The following is a 16,086-nucleotide window of genomic DNA, read 5'->3' as shown; positions in this document are numbered from 1 at the left end:
ATTTTTAGACTTGGACTAGCACACGTTATTAAACGACCATGCATACCACCTATATTTTTTCTTCCAATCAAACAATCCACCCCAAACATAATTAAATACAAAAAGACATTAACATACAATATCACCTCCATTAGTAGTCATAACACACAAACAACAAAATCAAACGACAACTCCCATAGATCAATGAAAATTAAAAACATTGAATCTAATATATTTTCCTCTTTTAAAACTTTTATGTCACGAATTCCAAAAAATACTTGAACATAAATCTAATAGCGATAATTTAACTTACTGAATTAAGACATAATATAAAACAATTTAACAAAAAACATCAATGAAATATTCTAAAAGTTTTACAGCCCAAAAATTAAAATAAAACATAGCTCTACTAAAATAATCTACACAATCGTTTAAAAAAAACAATAACAAAAATAATGATTTATACATAATATATACCCAAAATTTTCAAAACAGAAAAAATAAATATAAAAAGAATATTTTATATACAATATTATAATTTTATATATCACAAGTAAATCATATCCCGCCCGTAGGGCGGGTTGATCCTAGTATATATATATAAGAGTTTTATTTCTACTTAGGGTGCCACGTCATCAAATGGATTCTTCTTGCAGTGACACGTGTCTTCTTTGATCCGCGGTATGTGCAGTTCGTTTGTTCTGGCCCTGCTTTGTTTTAACTTCTTCGAGCCCAGCCCATTTATCATCTCCACCAGGTGAAATGTCGCATCGTCGTTGAGGGTTCCACCCGTGTTCTTCTTCTTCGCCTCTCCAGAGCTCATGGCGATTACGGATTCACAAGCTATATTTCTTTCATCTGCTTCATCACAGTACGAAAGGATACCAGTTACCGAATAAGCCTCTTTAAACCCTCCATTAATCTATCTCCCACGCTCTATATTCATTGAGAGTTCTGATTTTGCAAGGCGGTGAAGGTTCTACTATAAAAAGGTGAGGTTTCCTACTCTGAGAATCATCCTCTCGTTCGTTCTAAACTAAAGATTAAACTAATTCTGTGAGCTATGGCAAACGTTTCAGTTTTCCTCTCCGATTTGCAGACGGCCGCTCCTCCTCCACTGTTCAAGTCCAGTTGTTCTGTCTCTGGGAAGCCAGGAATTTCCGCCGTGGTGGTGTGCTCATGGGAGTGGATATGCTTCTGCTGGATTCTCAGGTCTCTTCTTTGACTCCGTCTATTGTTCATAAACAAATTTATTTCACCGGTTTAATGCTTTAGACATTTACATTCTTAAATTTCATGGTCATATTAGTTTTCAATTATTTTCGGCGTTCGCATTCATATATAGATCTTCATTGAACATCTTTTGAATGAGATAATTTTAAACCCGTTTGTTAAATCCCTTCTTTTCACGTTTGTTGAATCAAAACTTACCGCAAATGTACAGTATAATCAATGAAAGAACGAAGAGATGATTAGCCCTGCGTTCGCCATGAAATCTGTGGAGTTTTAGTTCTGCTTGCTGTTCTAACATCAGGTATAGGCAATCTGATTTAATCTCATTGGTCTTCTCTGATTTCAAAAAAAAAAACATACCTTTGCAATCAATCGATCTGATCTCCTTTGCATTATGTCGTTGTTTGTCATCTTCATTTTATGCAAAGAAGTCAGCTGATGTGATAGAGTTGCAGATTGGTGTCAAGGTATGCTGAAAAATCTCTTTCACGTCGTCAAATGTTTGATGCAATTGGTACCAACTTCCATGGTGAATTTGATTTCTCAATCTGTGTGAGTGGTAGATGACTCAGTATTGAATTATTCATTTTTACAATTCAAGTCTCAGAAACGTGATGTTCAGACTCACAAAGGAGACAGTATCAAGGTCCACTATCGGATAAGTGTCGTATTAAATAATTTTGTTACGATAAGCAGTCTATGCTGGTGTAAGGAATCAAATTTGACGTGGCTCTGGTCTTACATACTTAGACATTGGTGTTGTTCGCAAGCAATACTCACTCTTCTTTTTGTTTGATACACCGAGAGATTGTGTTGCTGTTCGGGGTGAAAATTGAAGTATTGATTATTATTAAGATTGCCTAGATGAAGTATGAGTATTGGGGGCTGTTCGTTTTTTTTTCATTCAGATGAGCCATCTGAGTGAAGATGAGAGTTTTGTAGGTTTAGTCACTAAAAGTACAAGTCATCTCGATGGTTCATCTGAATGAGTTTTAAAAATTTAGGCTTAATTTCAAAAATCAGCTGGCTGATCCAAATGAGATCATCTAGATGGATATGAGTTTATCAAAATGGGATAATGTCTATTATACCTCAGTGTAATTAACAAATTACAGACTCAAACATAATATCATTTTATCACTCATGAAAAACGACAAAACCACAAAAATATATATTTTCCCTCCAAAACTACAAAACACATTTTTCTGCCAAAACCACAAACATAATTTTTCACCAAAATCGCAATTTTCTCGTAAAAAATATACTTTCCCGCCAAAATAGATGTTCTCGTCAAAACTACAAAAACGCACTTTCACATCAAAACACGTTTTCCCGTAAAAACTCCAAAAACGCATTTTCCGCCAAACCCGCAAAAACATGTTTTCCCACCAAACCTGCAAAACCATTTTTTCCGCCAAACCCACAAAATGCGTTTTCCCGTCAAAACTATAAAATCGCGTTTTCCCGTCAAAATCATAAAAACGTGGTTTCTAACCAAAGCCGCAAAAGCAAATTTTCCTGCCAAAACCGCAAAAATGAGTTTCTCACCAAAACCGCAAAAATGCATTTTCCTGCTAAAACCGCAAAAATATGTGTTTCCCGCCAAAACTGCTAAAACGCGTTTTCCCGCGAAACCCGCCAAAATGTGTTTCCCGCCAAATCCGTAAAAACGTGGTTTCTTGGCAAAAACCCAAAAACGCATTTTAGTGCCAAAATCGTAAAAGGTGTTTTCCCGCCAAAATCTTAAAAACACGTTTTCCCACCAAAACTTTAAAAGTGTGTTTTTCCACCAAAACCGCAAAGCATATTTTTCCGCTAAAAATGCAAAATTTGAGTACATAATGCTCTTACCATTGCTTTCATATTTTAAATTTTAGTTTTATAAAATTTGAGTTTCCACTTTAAATTTCTACTTTGAGTTGTTTGGAAGTTTATTCAAATTTGAGTTTCTATTTTGAGTTTGATTAAAAGTTATAGTTGTATTAAATTCTAATGAAAATTTAATTAAAAATAAAAAATTATTTAAATAAAATAAATATATTTTTTAAAAAATAAAAATAAATAAATAAATTTATATGAAATAAAAATTTGTAAATGTGAAATGTTAATTTTAAAATAATTTCAGTAGAAATATATTTTATACTAAATAATAAAAATTAGTATAGCTAAATTTAATATTAAGCATATGATTAATTCAAAACATGGGTATGTTTGTAATTTGTTTATTAAACATATCTGGATGGAAATAGAAATAAAGAAATAAACATAAAATTCATGTAGATGACTCATTTAGATGGCTCATCTGGATAGAGAAACGAACAGCTCCTAAAATCTGGATGGATCATTTGGATGGATCACATAGATAAAGCAGCTGGATGGAGATGGTAGATGGAAAAACGAACAGCCCCTTGGTCTCTCTCACATATGAATTTCTTTGCAAGTAACTCAAATGTGTTTTAGTATGAAGTTTATGAAAAATGTCCATATGAAGATAACTCAATGCTACCAGAAGACAAAGTAAACCATTATAGCAAGTTTTAAACAACCTAAGCACAAAAAAAAAAGTATTTTCATAATACGGTTAAGGTCATTGTTCAAAACTGATTATATATATTAGCAAACAATATAGATGGTGCAAATAAATCAGAAATGCCTCTAAGACGAGGTGGAACAAAATTGAATACATATATCAAAATAAATTTACTAATTCTCTTGAAAGTTATAAATTTAATGGTTTTAAACCCAAAATAAACTTTAGATAACCAAGATAAATTATTATCCAAATCATAACAAAGACTCAATTATTTTTATTCATTTTGCTTATCATGTTATAGTATTTTTAGATAACAAAGAAAAAGATCACAAATTTTAGGAACTGAAAATTAAACAATTAATATGAATTATAGTTTTATAACAGATGTCAATATATAATATATCGAATATATACTTACAAAATTATAATTAAAATTATAAAATTTAGGAAACAAAACCAAAATAATATGCATGTGCACTGTAGGCATAGAGTTCTAGCCAGTATACATCTCTCTTTCTAAAATGTAGAAGCACTATATCTAAGTATTACAAGTATACATATCTCTCTTTTTGAAAAATGTAGGAACACTATATTTAATTATTACAAATTATTTCAAAAAAATAAAATAATACAAAATGCTACAAAGTACTCGGATAAATTATTTTAATATATTCTTATCCATATATTTGAATTTTATTTTATTTTAAAATAATTTTAAGAATAATGATACATGAGTAAAAGAAAATTAATGCATCTTCATATGTTAGACGAATACTTTATTTTTCAAGACCATAAAATTAATTTAAATTTCATTAGAAAATATAATATCATTGAAATCAGGCGGGCTTCCCTAGTATATGATATAAGAATGATGAAAAGAAACAGCACCTGGTAAGAGAGAAACAACTTTTCATTTGATGGTTTGATAATCAACTTAAGAATGCTTAAATAGTGAAGAAGATGTTGCTACTATTTTGTTGAATTAGTAACAAATCATAAAAATCTACGATTGTTTTAAATTTTAGAATATTAACAACTCTACTATTTAACTACAGTACTGCACTAAATAAGTTAGATAATATCAAAATTTAATTAAAGTAATTTTTAACGTAACTGTATTCCATTCCACATCATTCACGATGATTTTTTTTATTCTGAATACCCTACTACATTCCATTTGTTTCCACTTATTCCACAAGATTTAATGGAATGAATTCTTGTGGAATATGCCATATATATGTCAACAAGAATTATATATTGTTTCCACTTATGGTAAGCCATATATATGCGTGGACCTACATCAGTCGCGCAAACGAAGCGGTTGTGACAACCGTCGGAAAAGAGAAGAAAATGACGATTAACCTAACGAAAGAGGAGAAGGAAAAAAAATTTGAGGCACACGGTAGTTGTGTTCAACAACTCTCTAAGAAACGTTTTTATAAATTGTTATTCTTTTGAAAAAGAAAATATAATTCCACAACCAAATCAAAGACCTAATAGGTTATGAAATTGTATGATATTATTGATTGAACAGAGCTCTAAATATATTCAGAGTATAATAATTACAAGAAAAAAAGTTAGTATATACAACATTGTGGGGAGAAAACGAACGTTAGGAAGACACGGAAGTGAAGAGAGGGTTTTATAGCAGAGACATCACCAAGAATGTTAAGTCTACACTAATTTGGATCTGTATAGCTCCAAGCTGCGAACTGGTGAGATACTTTAACCACGGTTGTCGCTCCTGATGTTTCTAAAGCTTAGGACTCACCAAAGATTTGTGGGTACATAATAGGATCAAAGTCTGAAACGTTCTTACTGGCGAAAAAACATTTCCATATGCGCTCTTTTTGTCTATTTCTCATCATTTTTAATTAAACTGAAAAAATATATTAAAAAACCAAGAAACCAAAACAAACCTAACTAATTACAATTTTACCAACAGGAGTTATCCAATCCAACTGGAAAACAACTTATGTGTAGGTCCACGCATATATATGGCTTACAATTGGAAACTAGGCGTTTCTGCATTATGCGCGGAAATAAAAGTTTTTAAATTTAAATTATATTTATTAATTTATTAATTTTATTCTTTCAAAATATTTAATTTTAAATTTTAAATTTCAAATTTTAATATAATTATATGTAAAATTAAGATAAAATAAAGACTTTTGTAATTTAAATTTAATAGTAGATATGTATATATTTAAAATTATAATATTAGAAAGATTTTTATCTATTTCTTTTAGTTAAAATATAAGAGATCAAATTCTACAAAATTAAGAGAATTTTTTGTAGTTATATAATTATCGAACGTAAACTAAATAATATTTCTCAAAATTTTAAATATTAAAAAGAAACTAATGGTAATGGGATTAGAAAATTACAATTTTTTTAAAAAAAAAACTGCATAAAGTTTTGAAAAAATTGTTTTAGTAACAAAAATTATAAAAATAGAATAAAGAATATTTCAAAAATTGTAAAATATTATTATATTTCTATTTCTACTATTATATTATTTATTATTATATTAATGATGATTTATGAGTTACTACCATATTTAAAAAAACTTACCAAAAATATAAATCACATTTAATGTAAATGTTAATGTCATAATTAGCTTCAAGTTATGTCATCATTTTTGGTATGATATGGCATCATTTTTCTTTCAAAATTTTTGTGATGATGACAAATGAAAAATCACTTCTCAAATAATGTCTTGAGGAAATAATATTTTAATTTAACCCAAGTTTCTAAAAACAAAAAGAAAATTTGATTACTGTTTGTGAGTGGCCACAAATAAAACTTGAATAAAACTAAAAACTATAGAAAAAATCCATTGAGATAAAATACCAATGTACAGATTTTTATCAGTGATATGAATGAATAATTTATAAAAATTTTATATATGTATTTATAATCTAAAACCCCAATTTTTCTATTTTAGGAAGTTTTCTTAAATCAAAATAAAATATCATATTTTAAGAAAGTGACATTCTACTGTTGTACCAAATTTAAATCACCTTTAATAAAAATTACAAATAAAACCTAAACAACAAAATAAAGTAAGGCTTTGAATGGTGACCAAGGAACGAAAATGAACACTGAATTCCTTATCATTCTCCAAAAAAAACCATCATTCACAAGGAATAATTTTTCCTTTTTGTTCCTCTCCATTCCTTTTTTGTAGAGAAATATAAAACAAAAGCATTCCTTGTTAAATTTGATAAGGAACAAGCATTCATTTTTATTCCTACAATTTTATTCCTATACGTTCCTCGTGTTACCGAAAAGATCACCAGTTGGATCCTAAATATATTGGAATATAATTTACATTTTATTTATGAATATTTACAAAAAGAATTTGCTAATAGATTATACCAAAGACACAAAAGTTGTTGTTAACCACACATGGGTGGTCTAATAGTAGGCAAATTCCTATGAGTTAAGCGACTCAGGTTCGAAACAACCATACGACACTAAACATGTGTGATCATACGGATATGTGGCCATGATTTGAATTTTATTTGCATCAGAAGAGAAGGCCTATCTTTGAACTATACCTCTTATTAGACGATTAGTATGAGCTATTCTGTAGATTTGAGATATCTCCTGGTTAATCCAAAAAAAAAATCTCGTTCCAAACTACTTTGAATAATGTGGAAATATAATTTCTCTTTTTGATAGTTCATTTCAAGTTCAGAATTAATTAAGACTACACAAGATATTTGATCTATTTCAGGACTTATTTGCTATATATAAATATTATTTTTTGGTGATCTGCTATATATAAATTACTAATGATGAAGTGTAGTGGTGGTTAATATTTCAGAGAGATCATGTTGGGGTACAAAAAATGATAATCTTTGAAATTTTATCACAAGTTCTTGGTTTAGAACCTAGCCACCTCAAAGAACTCGACACCGCAAAGCTTATCATTGCTCTCTTATTACTTCCCGACTTGTCATGAGCCTGACCTAACATTTGGCATAAGTTCACACACATATATATCTTTTATCACTAGTCAATTCTTCAAGACTACATTGGATGTCTTCAAGTTCTCCATGATGGATGCTGGATCGATGTTCCTCCTAATCGAAAGATCTTACCGTTAACCTCGGAGATCTCAAATATATTCTTGATTGTTTTTCTAAACATAATTTCTGAAAAATCCCAATATATGCTTGCATGATAGTTTTTTTGCAGCTTATAAGCAACTATAAGTTTGCTAGTGTGGAGCATCGGGTTTCGGCGAACAGAGGCGAAGAACCGCACATTTCGATCACATCTCTCCTTAATTTGCGGACTTAAGGATCTGAATAGTAAAAGATGGACCATAATATAGAGGTTCACTAAGATTTATTGTGTAGAATGAATTCACAAGATACATGTGGAATACTATGTCTATTTTTCACATTTGGTCATATATTAATATTGTCGTGTATCCAATAATCTAGACTTAAAATGATCAGTATCTTCGGTTGAGATATATGACTAGGCATGGACGTTTCCCCAGAACTAAAACAACTAAACTTGTATCTAAATAATCTTAAAACAGTTCATGTATTTCTATATTCAAATACTCCGAACTAAACTATAATCTCACCAAAACTCAACCGAAAAACAAAAAGGCAATCAAATACATGAAATACTCCTTATATACCTAAAGTATTAGTTTTATTTGTTTTTACAACAATTAATATCTAAAAGAAAATTTCCTAGCATTGCTTACAAAATTTAATCATTTTATAGGTTTCTGTTGGATTTTGTTTTTTTCTACCATGAATTGTGCATTTTAATTTTACCATGTTTTATTAAATATGTCATGTTTTTAATAAAATAAAAAATAGAATATGTCACCCAAAAATACATGTAGAAACATATAACAAAATTTAATATAATGATGATATAAAATAAATCTTCAACCCTTGTATATTCAACGACTAACATATTATACCTTCTGGTGTATAATTAGAATATCACACATTTATATTGATATTTAATTATTACAAATTGTGATATGTAATTATCATAAATAAATATTAGTTTTATTTTAGATGATACTATTAAGAATAAAATTTCTTTTTGACATGATTTTCCAGGAACTGTCAAAGAAACAACAACGAAGCATAAAGTGAGAATTGGAGCGGCGCTTGAAACCAAGTAGGTCGAGTCCCCGGGGATTCATCACCGTTGAAAACGGGAAAAAATGTTTATGCCTCGTGCCTATTCTTTACTGAACTTTGTACTAGTATGTTTTCTATATTGAACTAAATAAAAATTTAAAAATATTACATAAGCTTTATGCATTGTGTCTTTTCATTCTCAAACTTTATAGTAGTTTATATTTCATACTGAATTAAACAAAAATTTAAAAATAGTACGTGAACTCTTATAATCATGTTTATATATATATTAACCGTCAAAGATGTTAGTCATCTGTTAATTTATTAAAATGACGTCATTTTAGATAAATTCTGTAAAATTAAAAGTTTAAAAATACTAGATAAACTCTTAAAATCGTGCATATATATTGACTTTTAAAAATAAAAGTCATTCGTTAATTTATCAAAACAACGTCAATTTGGATAATCCTGTAAAATTAAAAATTAATTTATGAGAGGTTCGAACTCTCGCACTGTGAACAAGTAAGAGCATATTAATTGATATATAGACTAAAATAATTCTCTTGTATTATTTTTTTAAACATTAAATTATTTATAAGTTTTAGCTTAATCAAATAAATCTTATCAAATTTTATTGTTTTATTTTTATCAAATAAATCTATAATTATTTACTTTTTAAATTTTAACTTTAAAATTCATTATTATATAAGTTTCAATTATTTATTATTAATTCAAATATTTACTTTATACTTGTTTACAAGTGTGAGAGTTCGAATCTCTCTAAAAGTAATTTTTCATTTTACAGAATTTATTCAAAATGACGTGTTTTGAAAATTAACGGATGACTAACACTTTTGGAAGATCATATATATAAGCACGATTTTGAAAATTCATGTAAAATTTTTAAATTTTTAATTTTACAGAATTTATTCAAATTGATGTCATGTTTATAAATTAACGGATAATAAACATTTTTGATGGTCAATATAAATAAGCACAATTTTGAGAGCTCATATAGTATTTTTGAATTTTTGTTTAGTTTAGTATGAAATATGCACTACTATAAAGTTTGAAAATGAAAAAACTATGACATGTAAAGTTTATGTAGTATTTTTGTATTTTTGTTTAGTTCATGCAATACGCATTACTACTACAAACTTCGGGAAAAAATAGACACGATGAGTAAAGTTCAGGTTGAAATATGCGCTTTTCGTTGGAGATGAGAGTAGATTCGAAGCAGAAACTATAAGAACTGGACCAAAAGAATCGGCAAAGATGAAGAGAGCGAAAAGCGGGGATGAACAGCGACGCGTCGGCATCGGGGAATGATAGAAGGTACAGCACCTCATATGTTTTGTGTCATAGATAAACTCAAAGTTAGGATGAACTAACCTAATTAATGAATGATATACATTTTAATTATTCTAATAATTTTAACTTAATTTTAAAAAAAAAAAGAAGATGCTCCCGTGAAGACATCTTCGTTCTCATCTTACTCTGGCCGTGATGGCGTGTGCGCCGGTTATGGCTCTGGTGGTCATTGTTTCTTTGCCTCCTGCCAGCTCTCCTCTCCTTCGGGGATATGCTTGACGCCCTGGTGACCGAAGACGAAGGAGTCACTCAGATCTCGATTTGAGGCTTCTCTCTTTCGATTTGGGTTCTCTTGAAAAGAAGGCCGGTGGCTTGATCACCTTATAGGTTTGTTTGGAATGCCTCGCTAGTATCAAATTTGTTTTCTGGTGCGCGGGTGCAGGATTACACCGGCTCTGATGTGGGTTGTTACTTCTTCCATCGAATTTAGTAAGGCAGCTTCAGGCAGGTCTCCGGTGATTGTAGGCTTTTGTCTTCTTATCCTTATCCTAGCATTTTCTTTGTCAAAGGTTCCCTAAGTTTTGGCAGGTCTTGGTGTAGCTTAGCTTGGCGTATTAATGGTTTGTGATTCAGAAATCTTTGATCTTTTTGGAGCTTGTGTGATCTCGAGGTTGTGGTGGTTTATTAGTGGTTTATTGGTGGTTGTGGTCTTTAGCCTTATATCTTGTCATCTTTGTGACAAATCGCTTATGGTGCTCTCTTCCGGTAAGGTCTAGTTACTCGGCTTTCGCTTTCGGTGTTGAATCTCTCGGTACTAAGCTTCGGTAGGGAGAAGTAATGTTGTCTTTTGGTAAGAGACTGTGAAGTTATAGTTCAATTGCGATCGGTCTTTGAGTAATTGATTGTCAACGGTCTACTTCGTCGACTTCTCGAGGTGTTAGATACGTCTTCTCGTGGCTCCCTGTAGTTGAAGCTTGTTCTTGAGTGGTGTTGGCTCGTGGTTCCTAGTTTGGAACAGGTTTTAGAGATCTTATCTCATCTCAAATAAATTGAATCGTCATTGCTTTCTCGTTCATTTTGGCTTCTGTCATCGTTCAGCTTCGTATCAATGGTGATTATGAGTGTGCTCCAAAAAAGATTTCAGTGATCATTTTTTCGTCTTGCTTATGTGAAATCATTTGTTTTTGTCTATTTAAATTTGGTTTCGAACAGGCCCGGCCCAGTCTATAATATTGCCTAAAGCAAAAACAAAATTTGGTGCCCCTACAGAATCGAACCTAGCACCTTTAAACCAGTTAAGGGGTACACAACCACTAGGACACATGAAAGTTTTGGTTTTTGTGATGCCCATAAATATATAATTCAGTTTGGCGCCTAAAGCTGGTGCTTCCCCAGCTTTAGGTCAGGGCCGGCACTGGTTTCGAAAGGTTATGTTTATGGTTTACCTTGTCGGTTTATGCATGGCTCTAGAAAAATCATGTTTCGAACGGATAAAAGTTTATTAATCTAACAGATGACAAAAAAAAAAACAAAATGATTCTAAAGATTATTATACTACTATCATATCAACTTGATTAATATATTAAAATGCTTCTTGCTAAATATATAATTTGTTTTGTCCAAAGCCTTTTTATAGTAAGGAGCCAGCCCCGATACGAAGTCACGTGCTTTTTTATCTCGGACCAGATCTCATTTTCGTTAGCATTACCTATTTAAACAATTTATGCATCATGGTTAACAAAATATAAATCAGTGAAATTTTATAATTGAAAATATATTATGTTTATATAATATTATTTAATATGTCAGTTTTTATATGTTGTTTTTACATTAGTTTTAGAATTGTTGATTATGATATATAACAAAAATATTATATGTTGACAAAAAACCTAAAATATTATATATATAATGTTATTATAAAAATATTTTTCATTTTACACAATAGATTTTCAATTAAAAATTTAGGTTTAGTTTCATTTTTTATTTTTCCCAAGTCAAATGTAATTGAAGTTGGAAATATTTATAGGAACATTCTTGAATATTGCTGACATTTATAACTTTTAAATCACACCAATTCCAAAGATGCACCGCTCTATGGTTTCCATTCAAAATATAAAAATGATTTTATTAATATGATATATTATTGATAATGATAAAATAGTTCTAAATAGGCCTAAAAGATACGATCTCGATGATATGATAATAAGTTTTTAATAGTATGATATAATATTGATGATTTCTTTTTGAATAATACTGACGATATCTCAATATATCTCCTTGATTCTCTGTCGTCCACGTTCAATCCTTATTAAAATAAGAGAAAAAACTTGGGTTCACCCTGATAGTGAACTTTTAGGTTCATCAACCAATAAAAATTAGCATATAAAATACAGTCTTTTTCGTAAAAAAAAACAAAATATTTCGAATTTACTTCTTAAAATAAATAGATAAAAATGAATAAAATTATTAGTAGCTGTAAAAAAAAATATTTTTCTATAAATTGTTAATGCCGTCCGCCCAATCATAAATGCTAAATCTAAACTCTAAACTCTTAGGTAAATTCTAAACTCTTATGTAAATCATAAATCCTTATGTAAATCATAAATACTAAACCCTAAATTCATAACCCTAAACACTAAACCTTAAGCTTTTGGGTAAATCCTAAATTCTTGGATAAATCCTAAACTTTTGGGTAAAACCCTAAACCCAAAATATTTTATTCAATGATTTAAAATTTGCCTAAGAATTAAGATTTACCCAATGATTTCAGATTTACCCAAGGGTTTAGGGTTTACCTTAAATTTTAGGGTTTAGTTTTTAAGATTTATCTAAGGATTTATGTTTTACACAAGGGTTTAAGGTTTATGTAAAAGTTTAGGGTTTAGTGTTTAGGGTTTAGGTTTGGTGTTTAGGATTTAGGGTTTAGGATTTAGTGTGGATGTTAACAATTTTTTTTTAAAATGTTTTTTTACAGCTACTAATTTTTTTTTGTTTCTTTTTATGAAAAAAACTATATTTAGTATGCTAATTTTTGATTGGTTGGTGAATCTAAAAGTTCACCATAGGGACGAAGTCTTTCTCTTACAATAATGTCAACCTTTTTATAATCCAATTAGTGGCTTCCGGTTAACTACTACGAAATTATGTCAGCAAATTACTATACTTGGAATATCAGAACATTTTTCAAGTTTTTTTTCTTTTTTTTTTGTAACTGGACATTTTTCAAGTTTCAAGTAGAATAAGTTAAGTAAGGTTAATACACTAATAAATGAAAGAAAATATAAACACGATTTGATAAACAAAGATACAAATTTCATCCAGAAGAATTTACCTAGCTCTCCAAAGAAGAATAGCTATATGCTTGTGCCACCCAAATATAATAAAATAAAAGATAAATTGCTGAATTTGATGCAAAACAACGACAATACTTCGGAAAATCATGTTCGAGTAATTAGATAGTCGATTGTGCATTGTTATTAATTTGACTTAAGAAAAAAATTATCCTATTACAGCTTTGAGTGATAACAACGTTTGGAACTTAATACAATTGGTTAATACATTTTCAAGCTATACGTATATCCATTCTTTTAGCATAATATTTTTCTTGGGTAAGTATGATTTATTTATAAGATATACAAATCGTCCTAGCGTTTACTCCAAATCTCACTTTTCTGAAGCTTAAATGACTGTTTTCTTAATCTGAAAAAATATGGATTTTTTTCAAGACTCTTACTATTTTGAGAATTGAGAAATTTAATATTGATAGTAATATCGAATCATTGTCCTAAGAAATTTACGTATTGATGTTTCTAAAATTGCATTGTACGAATTTTTTTGATTGGCCCTAAGAACCAACGTTGCATTTCGGATGTTTATTCATCTTTTCACATCATTTTCTCAAATTTCAGATTGATGATGCGGCAAATGTATGCTAAAAATTATTTAAACTTACCATGAAAACTGTATTGTCAGCAATGTTCGAATTGTTTGTTTCTTTTTAAGATGATATGTCAATTTCGATTTTTTATTGAAAAGGGATTTATTAAGAACACATTGTGTTTCGCTTGGTTTTTATCAATGTTTAAAAAATCATTAGATGGTAATTAGGTTCTTTATATGAAATTGGTGATTAGACGATCGCCAAAACCGATTTTTAAGACAATAGACTGGATTTTTTATTTTTTTTTAAAGTTGTTTAAAAATATTATTAGACAGACTTCTAAACCATTTTTTATATTATCTTTTTATGTATTGGCACGCCGCTGAATGGATTAATTACACGACCCGTCCTTCTCTTTGGCATCTATTTCATGTCTTCGCCAGTTTTCCCTCCTTATATATAGAGACAGAGCTAGGTCACTCGATCAAAACACAACACAAGTTTCTCCATTTCCTTTCATAAAACACTCAGAAAAAAAAAGTTGGAGTCAAAGTGCACAATGGCGGGAACATTTGACCGTGCGGATGAGGTAAAAGCATTCGACGAGATGAAAATCGGGGTGAAGGGTCTCGTCGACGCCGGAATCACAAAAATCCCACGCATATTCCATAACCCGCAAGCCACGGTAACTAACCCTAAACCTCCTTCTACGTTGACTATCCCTACGATAGATCTCCGAGGTGGCGTGTTCGAGTCCACGGTCACAAGAAAGGAAGTGACTAAGAAGGTTAAAGACGCTATGGAGAAGTTCGGTTTTTTCCAGGCGATTAACCATGGATTCCTCTCGAGGTCATGGAGAAGATAAAAGAAGGGATCCGTGCGTTTCACGCGCAAGATCCAGAAGCGAGGAAAAGGTTCTATAGCCGTGAAAAAACCAAAGCGATTAAGTATAACTCTAACTCTGATCTCTATGACTCTCCTGCTGCGAGCTGGAGAGATACCTTAAGTTGTTTTATGTTTCCTGATGTTCCAAAAACCGATGACTTACCAGACATTTGTAGGTACGAACACGGCTTCTCTTGATTTTAATTAATACTAACTTCATTAGTGTTTTTGTTTGATGGGTTTTGAGAGTTTATTTTATGTTTGAGTGTTTTAGGGAGATCATGTTGGACTACTCAAAGAGAGTGATGATGTTTGGGGAGTTAATATTTGAGCTCATATCAGAATCCTTAGGGCTGAAGCCTAACCACCTCAAAAAAATGGATTGTGCAAAAGGTTTGTTGATGCTCTGTCATTGTTACCCGCCGTGTCCTGAGCCAGACCTAACGCTGGGCGCCACTCAGCATACAGACAGATCTTTCATCACTATACTTCTTCAAGATCACATTGGAGGACTTCAAGTTCTCCATGATGGATACTGGATCGATGTTCCTCCTAATCCGAATGCTCTTATCCTTAACGTTGGTGATCTACTACAGGCAAGTTGTTGTTTACACTTATAATCAAACGGTCCATAATTAGTAAGAAAACAAGGTCTTCATAGTGTTTTTTTTATTTTTGCAGCTTATAACGAATGACAAGTTTGTGAGTGTGGAGCATAGAGTTTTGGCAAATGGAGGTAAAGAGCCACGCACTTCGGTTGCATCTTTCTTTGTGCATCCTCCTTCAACAAGTCCGAGAGTATATGGACCCATTAAAGAGCTTTTGTCTGAAGAAAACCCTCCCAAGTACAGGGAAACCACTCCGGAAGCCTCCAACCACTATGTGGCTAGAAAACGTGATGGGAACAATTCGCTGAGCCATTTAAGGATCTGAACAAAATAAGTGAACCTGATCTGAATCTATATTGTTATTTCCTTTGTGTTTCCAATAAAATTTTAGTGCACACAGATGCACAATATGGTTTCTGAAGTTACTACACTTTTTTGTACGTTTGAGAAAAAGGATAACTACATGTTGTAGTCCCATTGAAATGTTTATTTCACGTTTGATCTAATAAGATATTGCCGTCTATTATTAAA

General features: G+C 30.8%; 1 long non-coding RNA gene and 1 pseudogene across 1 annotated transcript; both read left to right on the top strand.

The window, feature by feature from the left end:
• The first annotated feature begins 649 nt into the window (after positions 1-649).
• On the top strand, positions 650-3,707 carry LOC106352034. Its single transcript, XR_001271489.3, has 4 exons — positions 650-971; positions 1,059-1,191; positions 1,424-1,513; positions 1,644-3,707. It is a non-coding gene; the product is annotated as an uncharacterized LOC106352034 (long non-coding RNA).
• Positions 3,708-14,538: 10,831 nt separating this feature from the next.
• Positions 14,539-16,086, top strand: LOC106348374 (annotated as a pseudogene).

This window comes from Brassica napus, chromosome A4, assembly GCF_020379485.1.
Source record: "Brassica napus cultivar Da-Ae chromosome A4, Da-Ae, whole genome shotgun sequence".
NCBI classification, from domain to species: Eukaryota; Viridiplantae; Streptophyta; class Magnoliopsida; order Brassicales; family Brassicaceae; genus Brassica; species Brassica napus.
Note: the sequence above shows the minus strand (reverse complement) of the source record. Positions and strands in the feature narration are given on the sequence as shown.